The sequence below is a fragment of the Panthera pardus genome, unplaced genomic scaffold (assembly GCF_024362965.1).
Source record: "Panthera pardus isolate Hobbes unplaced genomic scaffold, ASM2436296v1 HiC_scaffold_16, whole genome shotgun sequence".
NCBI lineage: Eukaryota > Metazoa > Chordata > Mammalia > Carnivora > Felidae > Panthera > Panthera pardus.
Genome location: NW_026526721.1, coordinates 134926136 through 134949851, shown reverse-complemented (window position 1 = coordinate 134949851; position 23716 = coordinate 134926136).

The following is a 23716-nucleotide window of genomic DNA, read 5'->3' as shown; positions in this document are numbered from 1 at the left end:
ATACACCCCCACACACATATATAATGGAATATTATTCAGCCATAAAAAAGAAAGAAATCTTGCCATTTGCAATGACATGGATAGAGCTAGAGAGTATAATGCTAAGCAAAACAAGTCAATCAAAGGAAGATACTATATGATTCCCCTCATATGTGTCATAAGTGGGATTTAAGAAATGAATGAGCCAAGAGAAAAAAAAAGAGAAACAAACCAGGAAACAGACACTTAACTCTAGAGAACAAACTGATGGTTACCAGATGGGAGGTGGTGGGGGATATGGGTTAAATAGGTGATGGGGATTAAAGGGTACACCTGTGATGAGTACCAGGTGATGTATGGAATTATTGAATCACTATATTCTACACTTGAAACTGTATGTTTAAAAATTAGTGAAAAAGAAAGGTAAAAATGTCAAAATCAACATAAGTGAGAAATATATCCTCTGCTGAACAAATATCCATAAATTTGCTTTTTGTTTGTTTGTTTGTTTCATGTAAGAAGCAAGACTCGACCAAGACCGGAATTCCTCTTGTGCCTAATAAAAGGTTAGTAGATTCTTCAGCTTGAAAAACTCAGTGTTAAACAGATTCTCAGTTGTGGAGGTTCTCAGAGTCTAAAAAATATTTCTAGTAGTTCCCGTAGTACGCATTCTCCAAACTTATTTGATAACAGAATCCCTTTATAAGACCCATCTGTAGGGATTAATGTTCTCCCAACATGTTTTGAGAACTGTTACTACTCAAGAGCCTCTGCAATTCTTTCATGAGCCTCAGAATATCTTAATAGGCCTTATTAAATGGTAGGTATTATTATTTGTGAAGCACTTTCCACATATTGTTTTTAATTCTTAAACTGTCACGTGTAAGACATTATTATTCATACTACAATTAAAGAAAGAGACTGAGAGAGGTTAATGGATCTACCCAAAGTCACAAAGCTAGTAAATAATGGAGATTATTTAAACTCAGATCTACTCCATCAACAGCCTTTTTGTTTTCTGTATAAATATGGTTGAATGTCAGAGTTCCTCCCTCTGTGTTTGCTGAAGAAGGTGGTATTCTTCTATCCCTTAGAATTAATTATAATAAGGAATACCCTTTTGGTAAACTTGAGGTTTGATTTAAATGGCGATTGTAGAAGGTCAGTCAACTGATTAGGAAAACAAAGGAATGAAATCATTCCATATGAAGCAGGACATAACCAAATTTGCTGCTGAGTAAGACTTGAAAATTATTTTCAAGGCTGCATTAATGCATCATCTACTGGCTTTCCCCTGGCTCATGCTGTTACTTCGCCAGATTCAGATTTGATTTAATAAGCAACAGCTTAAGAAAAATCATTTATGGAATATCCTTGCAATGTTTAAAAAACATGTTCAACTTGAAAGCATCTTGAAGACCTTATTGAACCAGAAGGACGGTATCCTGCACAGCTCTTATGTTGCCTTGAACGAAAAGCCTCTACTTGTCCATGCGCTCTTATTTGTAAAGCCCAGCTTAGAAGCTTAAATGTTTTCCTGTAGGAACAATCCTTGCTACTTTACCTTTGCTTCCACCACAGTAAATGCTTGACAAAGCACAACTGACAAATTCAATGGCCTCTGCCTGCCAGCCACACCTTGCTTTATAACAAGGGTCTTCAAATGCCAAAAGGAGGATTTCTAAAGAGAACCATTTAAGGAATATGCCTGCTTTGCTAACTCTAGCACTATTGAGTAAAATCCAAATTCTCCTTTCATTTCTTTTTTTTTTTTAATTTTTAAATGTTTATTTATTTTTAAGAGAGAGAGAGAGACAGAGTGCAAGCAGGGGGGGGCAGAAAGAGGGAGACACAGAATCCAAAGGAGGCTCCAGGCTCCAAGCTGTCAGCCCAGAGCACGAAGTGGGGCTTGAACCCATGAACCGCGAGATCATGACCTGAGCCAAAGTCATGTGCTTACCAGACTGAGCCACCCAGGCGTCCCTCCTTTCATTTCAACTGCACTGTGGAATTGTTTTCAGTTTATTTTATAACTTCAGAATGCCTTATTATTATAAACAGCATACTTTTTTCTATGTGACCTAAAGTATCTTCTGACCTAAACTTTTTTTTTTAAGTTTATTTACTTTGAGAGAGAGTGAATGTGAGTGAGGGAGAGACAGAGAGAGAGAGGTAAAGAGAAAATCTCAAGCAGGCCTCTCACTCTCAATGTAGAGCCCGATGAGGGGCTCAAACTCGTGAACCGTGAGATCATGACCTGAGCTGAAATCAAGAGTCCTACACTCAAGCGACTGAATCACTCAGGCACCCCTCTTCTGACCTAAACTTTACTTTTCTTGACTCATTTTTACTATAAATGTGGAATCCTGAAGCTATTAGATTGTGTCTCTTGAAGCCAGTTTCCTGTTTCTCAGACAGTTTAGGGCCTGGCAGCTCAGGTTGAGAAATTCATCAGGGATTTTGAGGTATTCACCCAAAGTACCTTTCTTTGAAATACTTTCACATTTACTACAATGGCTTTTTAAATGGAGCAGTCTTCTGTTGGAAGAGGCAGGAGAGTTTGGAGAAAAAAAGGAAATAGTCACCTGGGGATATGAGTAGGGTTGTCAGATAAAATGCCAAACACTGTTAGCTTTGAAATTCAGATTTCAACAAGGAAGAAATTTTTAGTATAAGTATGTCCCAAATATTGCATGGGACATACTTACACTAAAAAATTCTGCAGTATTATCAGACAGTCGAAGTTAATGTGGCTGTGTTTTTATTTGCTAAATCGATGGCCCTACACATGGGAGAAGCGTAAACCCAACGGGTAAGAGGTGGTCATGGCTGAGAGACTGCCTGTGGAGCTGGGTCCACCTTCAGCAGCATTGGAACAGAGGGACACAAGAGGTGAGGATGACAGTGTGTGGGCATAAAAAGGGAAGAAAGAAAATACGCTTCTTAATTTCAGGCATTAGCCTTCCTGGGACTACTTAAGAAATAAAATGAAAATAACCTAATCATTTTTGTAAACAAATACAATTAGATGAAATGTCAAATGTTAACATTTTATCACACTGTCACCTAGAACATCAAATTTCAGCGTTTGCCAATTCTGCATTCAAGCTTGTCAATTTTTATCAGTCATTTCTTTTTTTTATATGAAATAATGACATCAGAACTGTGTTTTCTAAAGTTTAGCTTTTTTTTTTTTTCAATTTTTAAATGTTTATTTATCTTGACAGAGAGTGAGCAGGAGAGGGAGAGTGAGAGGGAGGCACAGAATCCGAAGCAGGTTCCAGGCTCTGAGCTGTCAGCACAGAGCCTGATGCGGGGCTAGAACTCAGGAACTGTGTGACCATGACCTGAGCCGAAGTCAGACAGTTAATTGACTGAGCCACCCAGACACCCCTAAAGTTTTCTTTTTAAAAATAAAATCGCAGGGATGCCTGGGTGGCCCAGTTGGGTAAGCATCTGACTCTTGATTTGGGCTCGGGTCAGGACCTCAGCATTCCTGCTTGGAATTCTCTCCCTCCCTCACTCTCTGCCCCTCCCCCTCTCAAGCCTGTGCTATCCCTCCTGCTCTTTCTCAAACATTACAAAAAATAAAAATAAAATTGCGTTTCCTGGGAAAATTGGTTGTGTTCTAGGATATGTTATCGAGATGATAATGTTTGCCCTTCGTTTTCCTCTCATCTGTATTCTGAGTACATAAGTGATTCTTCACAATGGACCTCTGAGCTGCTTGGACCTAGCAGAAACTTCCTGTTCCCTGAAACTAGTCTTACTGACTAGGAAAAGCCTAAAAAATATAGCGCTAAGATTGCTTCTGAGGGCAACTGGAGAGAGAGAAGTGAGTCAGTGGCTAGTAAAGCAATAGACAGGAGGGAAGGAAATAGCTCCCAGAGAGGAAAGAGGGAAAAAAAAGGTGCCGGTGGGGCATGGGCGTGGTTCCCGGCTGTGCGGCCACCTGCGGGCTGATGAGGGGAGGTGTTCTTGGAGGTGATGGCCGCCGAGGTGCATGTCTGTAGTGGACACAGAGATCCCAGCCTTCCAGACTATGTCACATTGCTGGCGCATAGACAGAGCACGGTCAGCCCTGAAGGGACCCTGACAGCTAGGCCGGTAATGCCTCAGCGGCAACCATGATGAACCTATAACCGATGACCGAGAGGCTTCCTCATTTCTAGAAGTCACCTAGGACCCGAGAACCTTTGTATAATACTGGGCAGGGGTGGGGCGGGGAGAGGCTTGTCACATGACTGTGATGAAATTTCCCAGCAACACAGCAGGATGAGTCGGAATTAAGCCGATTCAAGGAAAATAAAGTGAAATTTGCCACATCCCTGTGGCCTAAGCTTCAAACCCACTCCGCACATTTGCTTCATCTAGGTGTGTGAATTCCACACCTAGCAGTTACTAGGAGGAATCCTTCTAGTGTTTTAAGCCCAGGAATACCAATTTCATAAGTTTGCTTGTAAGATATTGTGGGTTCCAGAGAAATTCCCAAATTGCTTGATTTTGATTCAACTAAGACAGACTCTAACTAATTGTGCTGCCTCTAAGATTTGGAAATAATTGAATTTCTGTTTCTGTCTTTTGATCCAAGTCCTAGTGAGTAGTTCTCAATATAATAATATTTTCCTAGTATTACTTCAGCAGTCAAACAAGAATATAATCCAAAAAGCCCCCTGTATTCACAGACACAATGCTCTTATGGTGAAACCACAGAAAGAAGTTGTAATTAATGCAAGAAATAATGCGAACAATCTATTAACATAATCTGAATGAAATCCCTGCACTGTTAAATGCAGACACTAAGTGCTCATATAATACTTTATTAATTAACAAAGTATTTATCCACAGGGAAATGAGGATAAGAGACCATACACTTTGTCAGACTACAGGAAAATGTATTAGTGCTTCATAAGAAATGCATACAATTCAAACAATAGCATGATTATCTTTTTAAAGCAATTACATTTAATCTCAGAAGAAAGAATAAATACATTAATTCTTCTATGTTCCCTGATAAGCCACCAAGATACATAAGCGATCATTTTCTTTTCCTACAGCTCTGGAGGCTGGTGGCAATCCAGTGTGCTGCTCAGACAACTTATGCAGTGAAATATCACTTAGCACATGAAAACACATTATGAGATTAACTGACTTTTGGCTGAATAGAGTTCTCTTCCCTAGGAAGCCACGGTCTGTACTTGACTTTGCACATTCCTTTCAGCTTTAGAGACTTGGATGATGAGAAGGTGTATCTCCCATACATAATAAGAGTGTTTGGTACTGAATTCCAAGTCTTTTTTCTTATCCTGGCATGCCGGGCTGAACCAAGTATGATCACTGAGAATGCCTTTTACCTTTAAAACTCAAAATGCGATGAAATCAAAGGATTTCCATGATTTCTTTCTCTTGGCCCTATCCAGGCTCCTCTTGGCCTTCTAGAACTGGAAGCTGATAAGCAGAAATCATACCCCTCACCTGCATTAGCTGATTGTGACAGCCAGACAATGATCTACCCACAGGCCATGCAGCCACCAGCTAATGCAAGAGAACTTTGGCCAACACAGCCCTTGTTCATCACCTCCGAAGCAACACCCAGGCTTTCACAGCTGTGGTTTCCAACCCTGTACTATTCCTTGTCTATCGATCTGAAAAGCTGGCTCCAACTTCTCTCATGGTTGCTTCATAGATGCTGCCTCCCTCGGCTGCTGGTTCTTCAGAAATAGCCCTTCCCGGTTTACCCTGGACCCAAGACCCAGGGTACTGTGTGTTCTAGACGCTGTCACCCCTCAGTGGAGTCGCACCACGGGGATGGGAGCTGGTGCAAAAGTACGGAGAGATTGCATGACTGACCAGTCCATATATTTCTTGAATAAGAGGATGTTTGCGAGAAGAAGACTTGCAGTCAGGGGGCGTAAATGCCAAATGCCCTAGATGCCACATGGCATGACAATGAAAAGATAATCGAGCCCTCCAGGGGTGCCTGGGTGGCTCAGTCGGTTCAGCATCTGACTTCAGCTCAGGTCATGATCTGGCAGTCTGTGGATTCGAGCCCCACGTCCGGCTCTGTGCTGACAGCTCAGAGCCTGGAGCCTGCTTCGGATTCTGTGTCTCCCTCTCCCTCTGCCCCTCCCCCACTCATGCTCTGTCTCTCTCTCTCTCTCTCTCTCTCTCTCTCAAAAATAAACATTAAGAAAAAATTTTTAAAAATAATCGAGCCCTCCAATGCCTCTGTTTCATCATCTGTAAAATGTTGGTACTAATTACTTTCCTGTTGTTTCCCAGGGACTGTGGTTGGTAATGGACACTTATTACTATATATGTGAAAATATTTTGGAAAAGTACAGAATGTCAAATGCATTGCATTATTGTTCATATTCATGGGAATAAAACTCTGTTTAAGTCAGCCCTTTTAATGTTTTTTTCTAAAGCATGCCTGTCACAATGCCCCATGGGAGAAAATGCTGTAAATGTTATATGGTCAAATATGTGTGGCAGAAAGTGCCTAGAGAATCTCCTTGTAGGAGATGAACAACACTTGTTGGCATATTAAGGGCTCTGAAAAGGCCCATGAAAAAGACACCTGTTTAAGTTTTGGTTAATAATGTTTACCTTATTTGGCCATTGATTTTTTTTTAAAGCATTAAGAAAAGTATTTTTAAAAAAAGATAGTCATTATTAAAACTAATGGAGGGAAAACATATAAGATACATCCAAAACAACAACAAATATTCCATGGAACTAGTTTTCTATAAAACATGATTTAAAAAGCAAGGTCTAGATCATTTTAAAAGTGACCCTGAAACAAAATGTAAAGACATGATAGCTTTCAAAAGAGAAGTTGCTTATTTTTGTATGTGTATTTTTTAGGATAACATTGCGATTGTTTTAATATGAAATAGAAATGCACCTGGTGTATTTCACCTAGTTTTTGTAGGATTTTCATCCATTCTTTTAATGTGGCGACCCTAATACTTGTACTGAGGCTTCTAGAGGAGACACAGTGAGACAGTTGGGTTCTCTCACATTCCTTGTCGGCACTGTGGCCTTCCTTCTAGGCCACCTCTGACAAAAAGTACCAACACCAGAAAGAAGGAGCCGAGGGGAATAGTAAATCAATCCTTTAGGGGCTAAATAATTTGTCTCGGTCTGTTTGGGCTGTTATAACAGAATACCATAGGCTTGGTGGCTTATAGATAACAAACATTTGTTTCAAACCCTTCTGGAGACAGGAAGTCCAAGATCGAGATGGCGGCAGTTTATCATCTGGTATGAATGCCCTTCGTCTTTCATAGAAGTGCCATTTTCTCACTCTGTCCTCACAGAGGGAGCTCTCTGGGGTCCTATTTATATGGACACTAATCTCATTCATGAGGGCTTCACCCTCATGACCTAATCACGTCCCAAAGGCCTCACCTCATAACATCATCACATTAGGGGTGAAGATTACAACATGAATTTTAAGGACACACCAATATTCAGTCTGCAGCCTAACTATATCTGACATTCTCGGCTACTTCATCCTTTTATCAAAGTGCATAAGGCAAGATCACTGACATTCTCAAGAAGAAACCACCAACTGGAGTAATGGGCAGGATTTGAGTGTGCCTTCCATGTGTCTTTCCACTTTCACTCTCTTCTCTTTCTCTCCATTTTCTTTAGCAATTTTTCTCATTGGGTTGCCTCTCTTGCTTTTCTTAATGACTGAGTTTCTTTGATTTTTAGATATCATTAATTATAACATGTAGCACAGGTTTAATGTAAGCTGGGGGAATGGAAGGAGATAGAGTGATTGGATACATCAGTTCTAGGATGCATACTGATTTTATACATTTATTTGTGTAACAGACATTTATAAAGTGCTTATTATGCACCAAATGCCAAGTCTAAGAACCTCGCATTTATTAACTCATTTAATCCTCTTTATAACTCTATCAGGTAGATACTGCCATTGTTCTTATTTTACAGAGGAGGACACAAGCACAGAGAAGTTAGGAACTTGCTTAGTATCACAGCTAGTAAAAGCTAAGGGAGACATTCAAACACAGCAATTCTTACTACCTCTCCCCCCTCCCCGCCATTCTGCCTCAAAAAAAATTCTGAGCCCCAATAAATAGATTTTGGTTGAGAAATTTTCACCTTTGTTTTCCATGTCATAAAGTACAATGAAGATCAGAAACACAGAATAATTCAACTATTCCTAATTATTTAGTCTTTTATCTGATGGATATTTGTCAAGCTGCTCTTCTGTGCATTCTGCTGAAAAAGGCTCTTCTCAGAGGGGAACCGAGGCTGTCACAGCTGTGTTGGGAAAAAAGATGTATACGTGTAAACCACAGCACAAGGGAGAAGACTACCCTTTGGGTTGTGGCCACAGACGCTGTATACAGGTGCTACTCTTAGGGTCCCAGCCTCTTGCCTAAGATCACAAAGTGGGAGGCAGTGAAATTAGGGTTTGACCTTACAGTGCATGCTTTCAAATTTTTTTTTTAAACGTTTATTTATTTTTGAGACAGAGAGAGACAGAGCATGAACGGGGGAGGGTCAGAGAGAGAGGGAGACACAGAATCGGAAACAGGCTCCAGTCTCTGAGCAGTCAGCACAGAGCCCGACGCGGGGCTCGAACTCATGGACTGTGAGATCGTGACCTGAGCCGAAGTCGGCCGCTTAACCGACTGAGCCACCCAGGCGCCCCTACAGTGCATGCTTTCAACTACTACCGCTGCTGTTTAGGAATCTCTGAGAACTGTGCAAAAGCATGTGGCATGAGTCCCATGTAGCTGCTGGTGGTGGAGAAACCTTACTTTTAGTTATTTTGTTTGCAAACGGTGTTCATAATGTCACTGCTTGATGGGAAGTGATAGCGAAGTCAAAGTCCAGGGAACCAGAGATGGCATCTAGGAATCATTAGGATCTCAGAGGTGGGAAATTAGGAACAGGTAAAGTTTTCTCGCTCTTTACTGTGGGTCGGCCTTTGATGTCTCATTGCCATTTGTAAGCTGTCGGATGCCTGAAACACACCCAACTCTTCAATCTGTTTATTCAATTTCTTCCTCATTTGGGATTTGGCAATTTATTATTTTTTAAACAATGTGATGATTATAATCTAGGTTAGATTTATTGAATTCAGAGTGCAAGAGAATTTCTTTTTTTTTTTTTTTTTTCTTTTCTTTCCTTCTTTTCTTTTCTTTTTTAACCAAGGAACAAGAGTCTGCCTCTGCCTTACAGAATCTTCATTGCAACCTGTTTTTTTTTTTAACTGCCAGATTCTTAAAATGAATTTCAAAAATGCATTTGGGCCACTCTATTCAGGTGGAAACTTCTATTAATGGTCTTTTGACCTAGTAAGCAGCAATGATGTCATTTCTAAGCAGATATAGCAAGTACATGATCACAGTCCATTAGCAGGAATATGAAGCCAGTAACACTGAACTTTATTGACAAGCTGGAGAAAGTTCTGTCCTCTGTCACTGAAAAAGCTGCATGGTATATTTTCCCGCATGGACAACAAGCTTTGCCGGTAATGGAATTCGGTGGCGCTTCGAGGGATGTACCGCATGTGGTTATAGATAACCTTTTTCTTGTTTATTCTGGAAACTGGCTTTACTCAGGAGAGACCTTGAGATTTGCGTAGTCCGAATTACATGTGTCAACACCGTACCCGGATGGCTAACGTTATCCAGTATTAGCACCGCTCCTTTATGTTGGATGTCTTTATCTGGGAGAATCAAGTCTTCCACTAGATAACACGTTATGCAGAATTGATTTATGGGCAAAGTTTTACCCTTAGGATACAGATGAAGTGGAGAGATTTAAGTCAGGCACATTCTGAGGGTACAACAGTTGCATTGGAGGAAAAGCCTGTAAAAAAAGATCGCTTCAAGTGGTTAAAATCAGAATTATCGTAATTCTAACACGAATTTCTAAGCTTCTTTCTGGAGTTACTGAAAGTCCCTATAAATTGTACTCATTAGAAGACGCTGCTTTATGTCACTGATGTTAGAGAATTAATCTGCCTGGAAGACATCAAATCCCACGTAGCCAGGGCTCATATCCGCAGAGAGGCCTTTCAAGATATATCCACAGAGAGTACATAGGGGGCCCTAATAATATGCCATCGGTGAGCCCTGGGTTTCTTAGCAGTATTTTGCCACAACTGTAGAAATGGTTTAAAACTGCCAACACCAGGGTCTCTGCCTTTCCATCTTCTGGACTTACTCTTTTTCCGACCATTCAAATAGTCCATTTGACTCCCCCGTCCCAGGGGGAAATCTAACAGCCTGTCCTGCATCTCTCAGGATCCTTGAAAAGTACTTTCATCTTTTGGTATCTGTCACTTCCTGGTTGGAAAACTGCTCTCAGTTCCATTTCAATCTGCTTTTACCATCAGGTTCCCACTCTCACCCACAGATCCAGCCCTCTGGCCTCCATTCTCTAAGTAGGGTGACCAACTATCCTGGTTTGCTTGGGATGTGGGACTTTCTGGGCTAAAACTAGAGAAGCCCCAAGCAAGTCTGAATGAATCGTTCACCTTATTCTGTAAGAGACCAGTATATAGCTCTGTTATGTATAACAAACTTTCTGAGGGATCGGGGGTAACAAGAATGAAATAAAAGCACAAAAAAGAAAACACAAACTTGGAGATAAGGCATCAGTATAGCTAAGGGCCTGGTCCTCTGTCCCCTTATCCTTGGTTAGCATCAGCACAACAAACTCTAGCAGTTCTGAAGCTATGATCTGTCGTCTCGTGATTGAAAGTATGATGGATTGAATGTTTGCATCCCCCAAAGTTTATCTGGTGAAATCCATACCCCCAGTGTGATAGGAGGTGAGGCCTTTGGAAGGTGATTGGATCACAAGGGTGAAGCCCTCCTGAATGGGATGGGTGCCCTTATAAAAGGGATTCCTGAGAGCTCCTTTCTCCTCTTCCCACCATGTGAGGGTGCAATGAGAAAACAGCTGTCTGCAGCCCAGAAGAAGGCCTTCACCAAAACTGGACCACGTTGACACCTTGATCTTGGACTTCCATTTTTCAGATCTGTGAGAAATACATTTCTCACAGATCTGATTTTTATAAGCCACCCAGGCTATGAGATTCTGTTAAAGCAACCCGAACTGACTGGCAGAAAGGTTGAAGGGCGAAACATGCGGGCAGATTTCAACACGAAAGAGCATGTGTTTGCCTTTTAGAAAGAGGCCCCTGGCAGCATTCTGTAAAATAATGGAGCAGATCCTGAAGTGCATGGAAATTGTCTTTCTGTGGAAAATGCTACACCTTGTGCCAATTAGACACTCAATAAATGCCTGTTGAATCAAACCATAAGTGCCCTAAAAATATGTAAAGAGTAACTCAAAAAGATTTTACTATGAAAACCCTTTATTGTCTCAAGTAATAAGAGACCCCAGGTAGTGCATTTCAGAGTTCACTCAATAGCTCCTCCTTGTTATCAAGAGTGGTGTCACTTCTATCTTCAGACTCGACCATCTTCAGTACTTTGGCTGCATTTCCCCTCATTGTCCCAAGATGCTAATTCTAGGGGTCAAATTGCATGGCCACATCAGTAGAGGCAAAAGGGCGAGGGGGAGCTTACTCCTGTTCCCCTTTAATTAGGGAGGGGAGTCTTTCCCACCAGATTTCTTTTTTAAGACTCACAAGGTTCATGTAGGGAGGCTAGGAAAACTAACCTGTAGGAAAGCGATACAGCCTTTCCCAGGCAACGTTGAACAGCAAACAGAAACTTTGACTCATAGCAAAAGTAGGCTGTTTTCAGCAGTTTGGGGGTGGTGAGATTTCCTATAAAATGAATTTATGTGTAGAATCTCTGATAATGTTTCAGCCACATCGTGGTAGACATTGACAAGAAGTTCACCTGAATAATTTTTTTCCACAGCCTGCACAAATACTATCTTTCCCAGCTTCTCTTATAATTAGAATGAGGCCATGTGATCGAGTTCCCGGCCAAGGGAAAGTGGGGAGGAGTGCCTTCGAGGAGCCCTGTCTGGGAGAGCCACATCTCCCACATTAAACTGGGATTACTGAGATTCAAGTAAAAAATCAACTTTATGGGCACCTGGGTGGCTCAGTCGGTTGAGCATCCAACTCTTGATTTCGGCTCAGGTCATGATCCCAGGGTCGTAGGATCAAGCTCTGCATCCATATATCCCTGTGGCTCCGGAAGCCAACTTACATGTCAAAGATGACTAGCATTCATATCTTGAGAATCCCTACCCTTAGCAGAATTTACTTGTGCAAAGAAAAATGAACCTAACCCATTGAATTATTTTCATCATCGCCACAGAAGTGACTGCAAACTTAAGATGAGGTTGAATCCAACTTCATTCTGTAAGACATTACACAAGGAAGCATTATGGAGGCAGTTATATATGGTCTTACTTTTGGGGTCAGCCTTTATACTGCTGGTTTTTATTATGTCATTCCAACATTCAACAAAACTTCTGTGTGGGCAGATTTTGTTAGTCCCTGGGATTATAAAGATGAACAGTGTCTTGTCCTCAAAGAAATGACAGTTTGTGTATTGGTAATGGAAATTTAATGTCATGTGAGCAGTCGTGGAAGTGTATACATTCTGCTGTGCAGACCACAGAAGAGAAGGTTGCTGAATCTGCCTGGGGATGATGTTAAAATATCTATCATGGGATCTTTGTCTATTTGGGCCGCTATAACAAATTACCATAGACAGTGGGACTTATAAACAATAGAAATTTATTTGTCATACTTAAGGAGGTTGAAGAGTCCAAGATCAAGGTGCCAGCAGATTCAATGTCCTAGTGAAGGCCCACTTTCTGGTTCATAGACCGCTGTTCTTTGCTGTGTACCCACGTAGTTGAAAAAGCAAGCAAGCTAGCTCTCTGGGGTCTCTTTCATAAGAGCGCTAATCCCATTTATGATGGCTCTACTCTCATGACCTAATAATTTCCCAAAGGCCCCACATCCTAATACAATCACATCAGGCATTAGTTTTCAACACACGAATTTGAGGGGGCATGGCACAACTATCCTGTCTAAAGCACATATATGGGGTGCCTGGGTGGCTCAGTTGGTTAAGCCTCAGACTCTTGATTTTGGCTCAGGTCATGATCTCATGGTTCGTGAGTTCAGGCCCCACATCAGGCTCTGCGCTGATGGCACAGAGCCTTCTTGGAATTCTTTTTCCCTCTCTCACTGCCCCTCCCCTGTTGCTCTCTCTCTCTCTCTCTCCCTCTCTCAAAATAAATATATAAACTTTAAAATAATGTTTATAAAACACATGTATAAAGCCCAACCCAGTGACAAGGATGCTGTTAGTGTCCAATAATGTTATCCTTTATCTTTTCTTTAAAGCTATGTTCTAGCTGATCTGAAGGCACTTTTATTTGTGCCAGACTCTTGGCTGTCATCAGTGGTGTCCTGGTAAACTGGTCCTCCAAAAAATAACAAGTCTTGATTTATAGGGTTTGCCAATCTCTGTGGTGTAAACACTTCCATCATGGCCAATTTCAAGCTATAACACTTTAACACAGGTTGGCCAAATGGCTGGATATTTAATAATTGGCTCGTCAGAGTCTGCATTAGCCAGCGCATCATATCACTGCCATAATCTGGTAAGATTCCCCTCATTGATGTATTTCAATGTAAGAATATTTAAAGAGAGAAAGGTCATGAGCAGTGGAGAGGGGCAGAGGGAGGGAGGGAGGGAGAGAGAGAGAGAGAGAGAGAAGGAGAGAGGGAGAGAGAATTGTAAGCTGCCTCTATATTTAGCATGGAGTTTGATGCATGGCTTGATCCCATGACCGTGGGATCATGACCTGTGCTGAAATCAAGAGTCAGATGCTCAACTGACTGAGCCACCCAGGTGCCCCAATATAAAAATATTTTGAAAAGACTTTTAAATATAGGATTTTGTGAAGATTCATTCATTCATTCATTCATTCATTCATTCATTCATTCATTTAACAAGTACTATTTTGCATTTTCTAGGTGGTTGGCCCTGTTAGATGCTGGGGCAATACCAGGAACAAAGCAGACATCGTTCCTTCCATTCTGGAGTTTCCATTCTAGTGGAAAGTGATGACTATAATGGAGAAAAGTAAGATGAGGTAAGGGGGTTACTAAGATAGTTTGGGAAGTACTGTTTTATATATGGTGGTCAGGGAACTCTTTTCTTGATGAAATTATGTTTGAGCAAGGCTTGAAGGAAGTGGCAGAGAAAACCGTGTAGATATTTGGAAAAGGACACTGGGGGTTCAGAGATTCTGGAACAGGACTATGCTTGCCATGTTTAAGGGGGGACAACAAGACTCCTGTGTCCTGATTGGAGTGAGTGGAGGGTAATCAGGTAACAGAGGCATGGGGACAAGGTGGGGCTTCCTACGGATAACTACAATTTACTGAATGCCTATTCTGTGCTGGTAACAATGATAAGATTAATATAGACATTGTTTCACTTAATCTTTACAAGGCTCTGAGGGACTTACTATTTCTTCCCTTTACTAAGGACAGATTTGAGGCTTTATAGTTTTAAAATATAAAAGCTTACAGTATTTTCGTTTGGGTTACTCCAGAAGCAAACCCTGAAACAAGAATCTGAGTGTGAATAGTTTATTTGGGAGGTGATTTCAGAAGATGCCAGTAGGAAATTTGGAGAATGAGGCAGGCAAGGGAAGAAAACAGGAAAATGATGGGCTGTGACGTCACCTACCACTGTGGGCTACTAGAGTTTCATCCCACAAGGGGTCTATGGAAGCTGTGTAGAACATATGCCCTTCAGAGTTATTCAACCTGAAGGGTGATGGAGCTGGAGTATTTTACCTCAAAGTCCCATCAGTCAAAGTTTGGAGGTTTTCCCAAAAAGCATTGCTTCTCTGTGCTTTCAGCCTGTCATACTTGTGGATAGATGTCTGGTCAGTTAAGAAAGCCTTTAGACAAAGATTTTCAAGGGCTAGCAGCTGAAAGTTTACCCTAGGTACACAAATCACATACGGGTGCAGATGTGGGTGGGGTATGATGGCATCTACTACAAGGAGTTAAGTGGTGTTTTGCAGAATCAGGATTTGCATATCAACCCATTCTGTGGTGCCAGAGGAAGAACGTAAATTATCAGTAGGATTTCAACTATCTTATCTCTGTGTCACATAGAAGGTAAATATGCTTTATTTAAAGAAGGTCAACATAGTCCCCTGCTTTTTTTTTTAAGTTTATGTATTTATTTTAAGAGAGAGAGAGCTCAAGCAGGGGAAGGGCAGAGAGAGAGAGAGGGAGGACCTCAAGCAGGCCCCAGCACTGTCAGCTCCGAGCCTGATGCAGGGTTGGAACTTCAGGAACTGTGAGATCGTGACCTGAGCCCACATCCAGGATCCAAAGCTTAACTGACGTGAGCCACCCAGGTGCCCCAGTCCCCTGTTCTGAACACTAGTAAAGGTTCACAATGATATTCCAATTTCGTTTTCTCAACAGCCCTCAAATGGGACCTAGAACCATCTTGAATTTTATTTCAACACGATTGCAGATTCAAAGACCACTTAAGACAGGTCAGCAAGGACATTTTCATGCAATCTAAAGCCACAGTAGTCTAAATGAGTTAGAGATTTGCCACCAAGGATGGCAAATCTTCAAGTAATTACTTGACATAAGTGAAGATTAAATGTGGTTTTTCCTTCTCTGGAACAGTGATGGCACAGGCCAGAGAGCCAAGAAGCTGAGGGGTGGTACAATGTGAGGTAGTATTCGTTATGGTAAGAAAGAGGGATGCTTGGAATATTGTGTTAAAAGCGAAGGCTGTGGCAATCTGGGTGAAGCCACTGTGCCTGTCCAGGGGATCCCGCCGTGCCCACATTTAAATAGATACAAAGCAGCTCTGGTTTTCAGGGAGCAGCCTGTGTATGTCTGTGGTCTCTCTGCTCGTCCGTATTTGACACTTAGAAAAAAGAGCCGGGGAGTGGAAGTGATTGCAAAGAGCCCTTTGGGTTATGCTGATCCTTACCGTGTGCTCTAGGAAGCTCCACTATCCTGAAAGGTAGTGGTCAGGCTTCCAAAGGAAACTCTATAGGGAGTGTGGTACAGAAGGCTTTGCATAAATTAAATGAAACACAACCATTCCTAGACCTGAGAGATCACATTGTTTTCCTCTCCAATCTCCAGCTAGATTATTTATTTGAAATGGTATCAAACATGCCTGTCCCTAGGCTAGGAGTAAAATAGCAATTTTGAGGCTGAACATAAGGAGAAGAGAACAAAAAGATTAAAGCAATCAAAATAAAACGGGGCATGTTGTGGAAAAAAAGGCCAAAACATGGCAAAGATAATCCCATTCCTTGCTGACACACAAAGAGCCAAAAATTAAATAAATAAATGTTAAGGCCATGTTTAAGAGAAGCAGTGTTCTTGGGTGGAGGAAAAATGGATGTTATAGCAGAGGAAGACGTGATCAAAGCCAATGTTTTGCAACCATTTTTTAAGCAGCAGAATGCTTTTATTCAAATGTAATCGTACATGGAGTTCAATTGATAAAGCAGATAAAAATGCAGCTGCTCCAGTAGAGTGAGGGGAGGCCAAGGGCACTGTACCTCTGCCTGTCTGTTTTCTCCGGCAGCTGCTCCTATAGCCCTGCCAGGGAATCCTTACGCTTTGCAAAATGGAATTTGAAAAGGAAACATTGGAATGTTGCGGCTTCCATCCATCGCATAGTTTCACACGTATTCAGTGGTACCAGCTCCTTTTCAACCGGTAGACATACCCTAATAAGGTGGCCAATCTCTCTTCTTGTGTCCATGATTGTTTCAGCCTGTAAAAAGAGTCCAACGATGTAGCAACCCACGGAAGGACGGGACTTGAACCCACCCATTCACACTTCCTGGTGTTCCTGCTGGTGTTGGCAGGTGACAACTGTATGTGGACAATGTGCAGTGTTCACACCAGGGATAAAAATCTTGCCTGGCCTCATGATCTGATTTATTTGAACTTCTTATCACTTCTCAGATCTTTGACCCAGGGACTGTTTGCCATTTGCATCGTTTCGACTGAGTTAAGTCAGATACACTTAATATTTATCTTGGGGAGGTCAGAAACCTTAGGTGAACTCTGTATCTAGTTAGCTGGAATGATTAATTCATATATCCCAAAGCTAAAGGGTCCTTTCTGTGAATTGTCTGCAACATTCTTTCAAATGCAGCAGGATGGTTTAATGGCTTATATGCACTGGTGATGAAGGGAAGAAGGGGGCTCAGTGCTTCTCGGTCCCATGAGAAACTGTAGGCATGGAATCAAAAAGGGCCATTTAGCCCCTGCTTAAGCCATAACCAGGGTAGAGAGGTCCATGGCTCTGTAATTTAAATCATCATCAGTCTCCAGTGAAGAGGAGAAGGTATATCTATTATCACATCTGAGTGGATGATCTGAGGGAGGAGAAAGCAGCCTGTAACACACTCAGTGCTTGAGGGGAGACAGCAGTAGGAGCAGTGCGTGGGAGAAATACAGAAATGCAGACTTCGAAGCTTTCCCTGGCCACACTCTACTTTTTTGTCTGTAAAATGGGAACGACTGGGTGGCTCAGTCAGTTGAGTGTCTGACTTCAGTCCAGGTCATAATCTCGCAGTTTGTGGGCTCAATCCCCGCGTCAGGCTCTGTGCTGACAGCTCAGAGCCTGGAGCCCGCTTTGGATTCTGTGTCTCCCTCTCTCTCTGCCCCTCCCCTGCTCATGCTCTGTCTCTCTCTGTCTTTCAACAATAAATACATGTTAAAAAAAACATTCACACTTTTCCACCACCTTAATGGGAAGAATAAACTTTCCTCCTCGGCTGATACTGGGTTTAGCTACGCAATTTGACTGGCCTCATGTACGGCGGGAGGAACCTCACTGTAATTTGGCTTTGAGCTTGACCATGTGACTTGTCTACACCAATGGGTTATCAGTAGGTACGATGCAATAACAGTTTAAAGTATGCCTGCATAAGAAAAACATGCTCTAAGTGACCCTACTCTCTGAAGGGGAAGAGAGGCTCTTGGAGCAGACCTGGACCCAACCTGTAGCTAGAAGCCAAGGCCAACCTACACCCACAGCTCTGTGAGCAAGAATAAAGATTTTGAAGTCACTCACTTTTAGGGTACTTGGTTACACGGCAACGCTTACCCAATCTGCTTAGGTTGTTACCAAGATTAAATAAGGTGACATACAAAACAACCAACGTAAGGCCCATAAACTAAAGCACTCCGTAAAGACTTTCTGCTCTTATGAACAATGTTCACATTAGAATTTGGGTTCATGTTTTTTTTCCTTCCAATGTTGCTGACGAACGAATGGGCATCACATGGTCTGGCTGGAGTGTCATACTACTGGGGAAATTCATGACACTCTCATTTCTCTTCGCATTTCAAGTCAAGTTCCCCTCTGTCCTTCCCTACCTTTCTAGTTCTTTCACATCCAGTGTGGAACACTGAAAAGGTGACAGAGTTAGACGTGTCTTTGGGTCTTTGTTTCTTTTTTTTATTTTTTTATTTAAAAAAAATTTTTTTTAATGTTTATTTTTGAGACAGAGAGAGACAGAGCATGAATGGGGGAGGGGCAGAGAGAGAGGGAGACACAGAATCGGAAGCAGGCTCCAGGTCTGAGCCATCAGCCCAGAGCCTGACGCGGGGCTCGAACTCACGAACCGTGAGATCGTGACCTGAGCTGAAGTCGGACGCTCAATCGACTGAGCCACCCAGGCACCCCAAGGGTCTTTGTTTCTTTTGAAAAGAGGCCTTTTTGTTGCAACCAACAAAAATAGTAGACTTTGCACAAGCCTCAGTGGGTGTGCAATGCTAAGCACGTGAAAGCTTGTGGTCTGAAGCTGGCTCTGCCGCTGGTTTTCGAGCTGCCTGAGGAACTTAACCTTTCTGTATCGCACTTCCCTGATTTACATAATGGGGCTGATTATAATTGCCAACCTCACAGGATTGTTGTGCGAATTAACTAATGTTTATAAAGTACTTAGAGGTCCATAGATGAAAGGTGCTATATAAGCCTATTATTATGTCATCAAAAACGAAATTCCAATAAGATTACACTTTCATTTAAATTTCCATTAATTTTGTCATCATTCTAGATTAATTCTCCACTGGCTTTCTAGAGCAAAAATAAATAAATAAATAAATAAATAAATAAATAAATAAATAAATAGGAGAACAGGGTTATATATTAAAACATGAAGCATTCAGATGAAAAGGAAATTAGCTAGAGAAAGCTAACACTTAAAAGTGATTTTTAAATTATTATCCTTTAATGAGCCCAGATCATGTAATCAATATTATGTAAAACCTAGATATGGTCTCTGAGTTTACAAACTAAATCATGAACCTGCCTAATTAAATAGCGAACATTTCCCATTTCAAGTGTGTAGAAATGAATGCTATATAAAGACCTGTAACTCAACTCACTTTTAAATTGGACTTCTTGTTATAGGAAATAGCCTTACAAGACTTAAAAAGATGATAAATGTATAAAGAAGGTAAATATGAGGTTATCATGTGGTCTGCTTAACTCTATATTGGGTCTGTGTGAAATGGCGTTGACATTCAGACTTGCTGTAAGTGACCCGTAGGTAATTAGTACCAAAAAGTTTGAGTGTAATCTGTCTCATCAAACCACGGCATGTTAGATCTTGAACATCTGGTTTAATGTCCTCATTTTACCGATAAGAAAACGGAGACTCTATACAATAATTTGCACAGAGTCACATAGCCAGAGGTTAGCAAATTGGAGCCTCCGGATGACTCCATCCAACACCCTTTCCACTACAGCTATTGACATCTATGAATAAGAGGATCAGTTACTTATTCATGTTATAATACGGGCTATTTCCGCTGTGCTTTCGACATCAAGGGTACATTAGCCGCACGCGGCATTGTTCACCAAAGTAAGTTCCTCGTATGAATACGAGTAAAATGTCTGCACTCATCAGGTCACGGTGCTGGTTTGAGAAAGCAAGACCTTATTCTGGGTGTCCTAAACACATAGAAATGATTCCTTTTTTCCAGGATTGTTGACAAGAAATGGCAGAGGGGGCATGTGAATCTGTTTTCTTCTTTGGAAATCGAGGGGTGAGGTCCAACGTTATCCAGTTCTCCGACTCTGAATGTCTATGCACCCGAGATGCCAGATTCACTAGAAGTAGAGAATGATACCAGATTCTCTGCTTGTAACAAGGAGAGTTCATTGGATTCCACTGAATTTTAATGACAGTTGAAAGAGATGGATGCCGTTGCTTCGTTTTCCATTAGGTAGATGCTATACACAGATAATAAAGGAAAAGTCTCTTTAGAAGCTTAATGCACACTTCTTTCGTAGGTCGTCTCATGCCGCTGATGTCTGAAGATGCAAATTTTCTTTTTAAAATGGGGAGTGAGAGTAGTGGTCCAACTAAACTTCACTGGGTTATGGATGGGGGAAATTATGTTTCATTTGATGACTGCAGCGCTGCCAAAAGAAACCCGAAAGACAAATGCCTGCCTTAAATATTGAGACAGGGATAGATGGACTAAAAGAAGCACTACAGGAAAGCGACAGCAACACTTTAGTGGCTGGGAATCAGATTCTTTCTCTAGATTTGATTCATCTTTCCGCTCCGCTGCCAATTTTACCCACAGATTCATTTTCTGTTTCTAAGAAATTGAAAATACTGGTGGCCTGACACGAAGGTGCATAATCATGGGAACTTACTCGCTCATTCACGCGTTCGTTCATTCAGGGCTTTTCGAGCACGCCCTGCTTTGTGGGAGGCATGCGAGAGGTGCTAGCATGACAAATGCCGATTTTTATATCATATCCTATATGTCACACACTTCATCTAGTTTTTGCTACAATCCTACGAGGTTGTGTTTTTATCCCCATTTTACAGATGAGGCAGGCAGGAGTGAGCAGCCTGTCAAACTCATATTGTATTGATCATGTGTTTGTTTGTTTGTTTGTTTGTTTTTTCCTACATCTGACCATATTTCGATGTCTTAAAAAATCCTGTTGACTAGGGAGAGACTGGCCCTGCTAGGGAATGCCGACTCTTGTAGATAGCAAAGGCTCAGCCAAGGAGCACGCCTCTCCTATGCAAACTGACCCTCCCAAACACCTCCTTCTCTAAATAACACACACCAAACCAATATTTCCACGGCCCTAAATCATCCCAGGGCAGGGACCAGGCACCTAGAGACTACTCTGAGAGCCCCAAGCCTACTGGAATTATTCAAATTAGCCAATCCTGAACTATTTATTCCGCTCTGCCTTGCCTTTCCTACGAAACCCAAATCAAAGCTCCGATCTATGCTTCCACGATCATTCCTGCTGCTGCCTCCTGACGGGATGGGGTGCTTCCTTTTTGTGGTACGCCATGGCTCTTGTTTCAACAGCATCGACCTCTCCACATTGTCCCTCAGTTACCCTTATAAATTAATACCCAGGTACAGTTCATCATAAAGCTGGTAAGGAGGACGGGGTGGGGTACTTGGGACTCAATAGGCTGAGTGGCTCCAGAGTCTGTGCTCTTAACATATGAGCTATACTGGTATAAATAAGATACTCCCTTCAGAGGGATCTCGGTCCTGTGGGGAAACAGAGTCAGAAGGAAATAATTATAAAATAATATGTAAATGCAATTGTGAAGATATTGTTACGGCTATAACAGTAGAATTGTTATGGCTCATTCCATAGAATCATCAACGAGGGGGGGAGAAAAGCATGTATCTTGGTTGGTGTTTGTGTGAGCTTGCTGTTTGGTTCCACTCAGCACATATTTAAGCACCTACTGTGTGCAGGAACTTTCTCAGGTACTGAGATACATATAGGGCCTGCAGTAGAATCCACCTTTGAGTAGCAGAGTGGAGGATGGGGACGCTTAAACAAATGCTCATAATATAGCGCAGTGGGTGTCACAAACAGAAGAATGGCTATGGGAATCCATGGGTGGGGTAATTAACTGTGTTCCCAAGAGGAAGGTGGGGCAGGTGAGCAGTAAAATTACTGTGAAAAATTAGGAATTTGGAAAGTTTTGTGGGAGATGTCACAAGGAGAGGGGTAGGGATAAAGAGTGGGGAGTTTCATTTACTTGTAGGGGACAGAATTAGTCAGGATTTTGACACGTCATTATGCAAGTCTCATGAATTTGGTTTGTGTCTTTAAGCTCTGGTTGTATTGAACATCAAAAACGAGAGTGGATTATATTTAGAATTTCACGCCAGGGTCACAGACCTTACTCTATGGCGGTGAGAAGCAGGTCAGAGTAGTAAAAAGAGTGCCAGTTTTTTGAATTTAGTAGATTTGAGTTCAAACTTGGAATTTCTAACTCACTAGCTGTGTGATTTGGGGTAAGTTACTTAACCTCTCTGAAGTTCAATGGGAATAATTTTACCTACATAAGATGTACAAAATGCCTAGTAAACAGTTAAGAAATGAAAGTTTTCTTCTATGTTCTGGACCCCTCTGCTCCAGAGGGGTCTACTTACCTTAGTCAAAAGATATGTAGATGTGTATAACCCCAGGAAGTTTTCATGGCTAACACAAAGACTATGACAGCAAGACTCCACGTAGGCTTTTGTTAACAGCCCCTGCGATATGACAGTGATAAAATTAGCTGAACCAACTTCCCGTTTTCCTTCTTTCCTTGAGCAACCTCTTAGCATTATTCCTTTCTTGGATGAGGCTGAAGTACGAGGAGGTTTGTAAATTCTTGAACTCCAAGAGGCTGGGGTATATTGGTGTAGTGTGACTCATGGAAAGCAAGGATGATGAATAAAAACCAGAATTAGGTAACAAGTGTCAATAACTTACCTTCATTTCCCAGTTGGTGTTTTTCCTTTGCCCTTTGTCAGTAAATGATCAGGCCCCAACTTGTCTTCTGTATTTTCTTCCCCAGATGCCGTATCAGATTTCCCTAACGGAGGCATATTTTTCATTTTATGAGTGTTTACTATGTGATATGCTCTTTGGGTCACTCAGCATATACATATGTATCTCAATGGCCTTGGTTGTAAGCTTGCTAACTCGTGTTTGAACTCAGCTCCTTTGGAACTGGATTGATCACTGGTTCATCTTTACCTCCAGGGTGACACATTCCTCTATCATCCATTCATCATTTGGTCTCTTGTTATATACCCACAGAAGTTGATTCATGTGAATAAGTAGAGTGAATTCAACAGCATGTTTCTTGATGCCACCTTAAGAGTTTGATAGGGAAAAGTATGGAGTCAGACTGTCTAAATTATATTCTGACTCCTTCACATGCTAGTCTGGTGACTTCAAGGTAAGTAATGTAATGTCTACGGACTTGAGTCTCTTCAACCGTGATAGTACCGACTTCAGAGACTTGTTGTGGTGATTAAATGAGATAATGTTTAGCCTAGTTCCTGGTAGGTAATAAGTACTCAAAAGATATTAGTTATTACTTTTATTGACAAAGACAACTCAATGAAATTAAATTGTCTTGCACTGTCCAATTCAGCAGCCACTAACCACATGTGGTTATTTAAACGTAAATTTATTAAACGTGAAAAATCAGTTCCTTAGTTGCACTGGCCACATTTTATGTGTCCAGTAGCCAAACACGGCTACTGGTATTGGATTGTGCAAATGTAGAACAGTTCTATGATGTAGAACTTTCTACACAGAAAGTTCTGTTGGACCCGTGCTGATAATGACATTGCTATCAAACTCTAGAAATATCTAAGAAAAATGTGTGAAATGCACCACATACTTAAAACAAAAGCTCATTTGTGTATTCT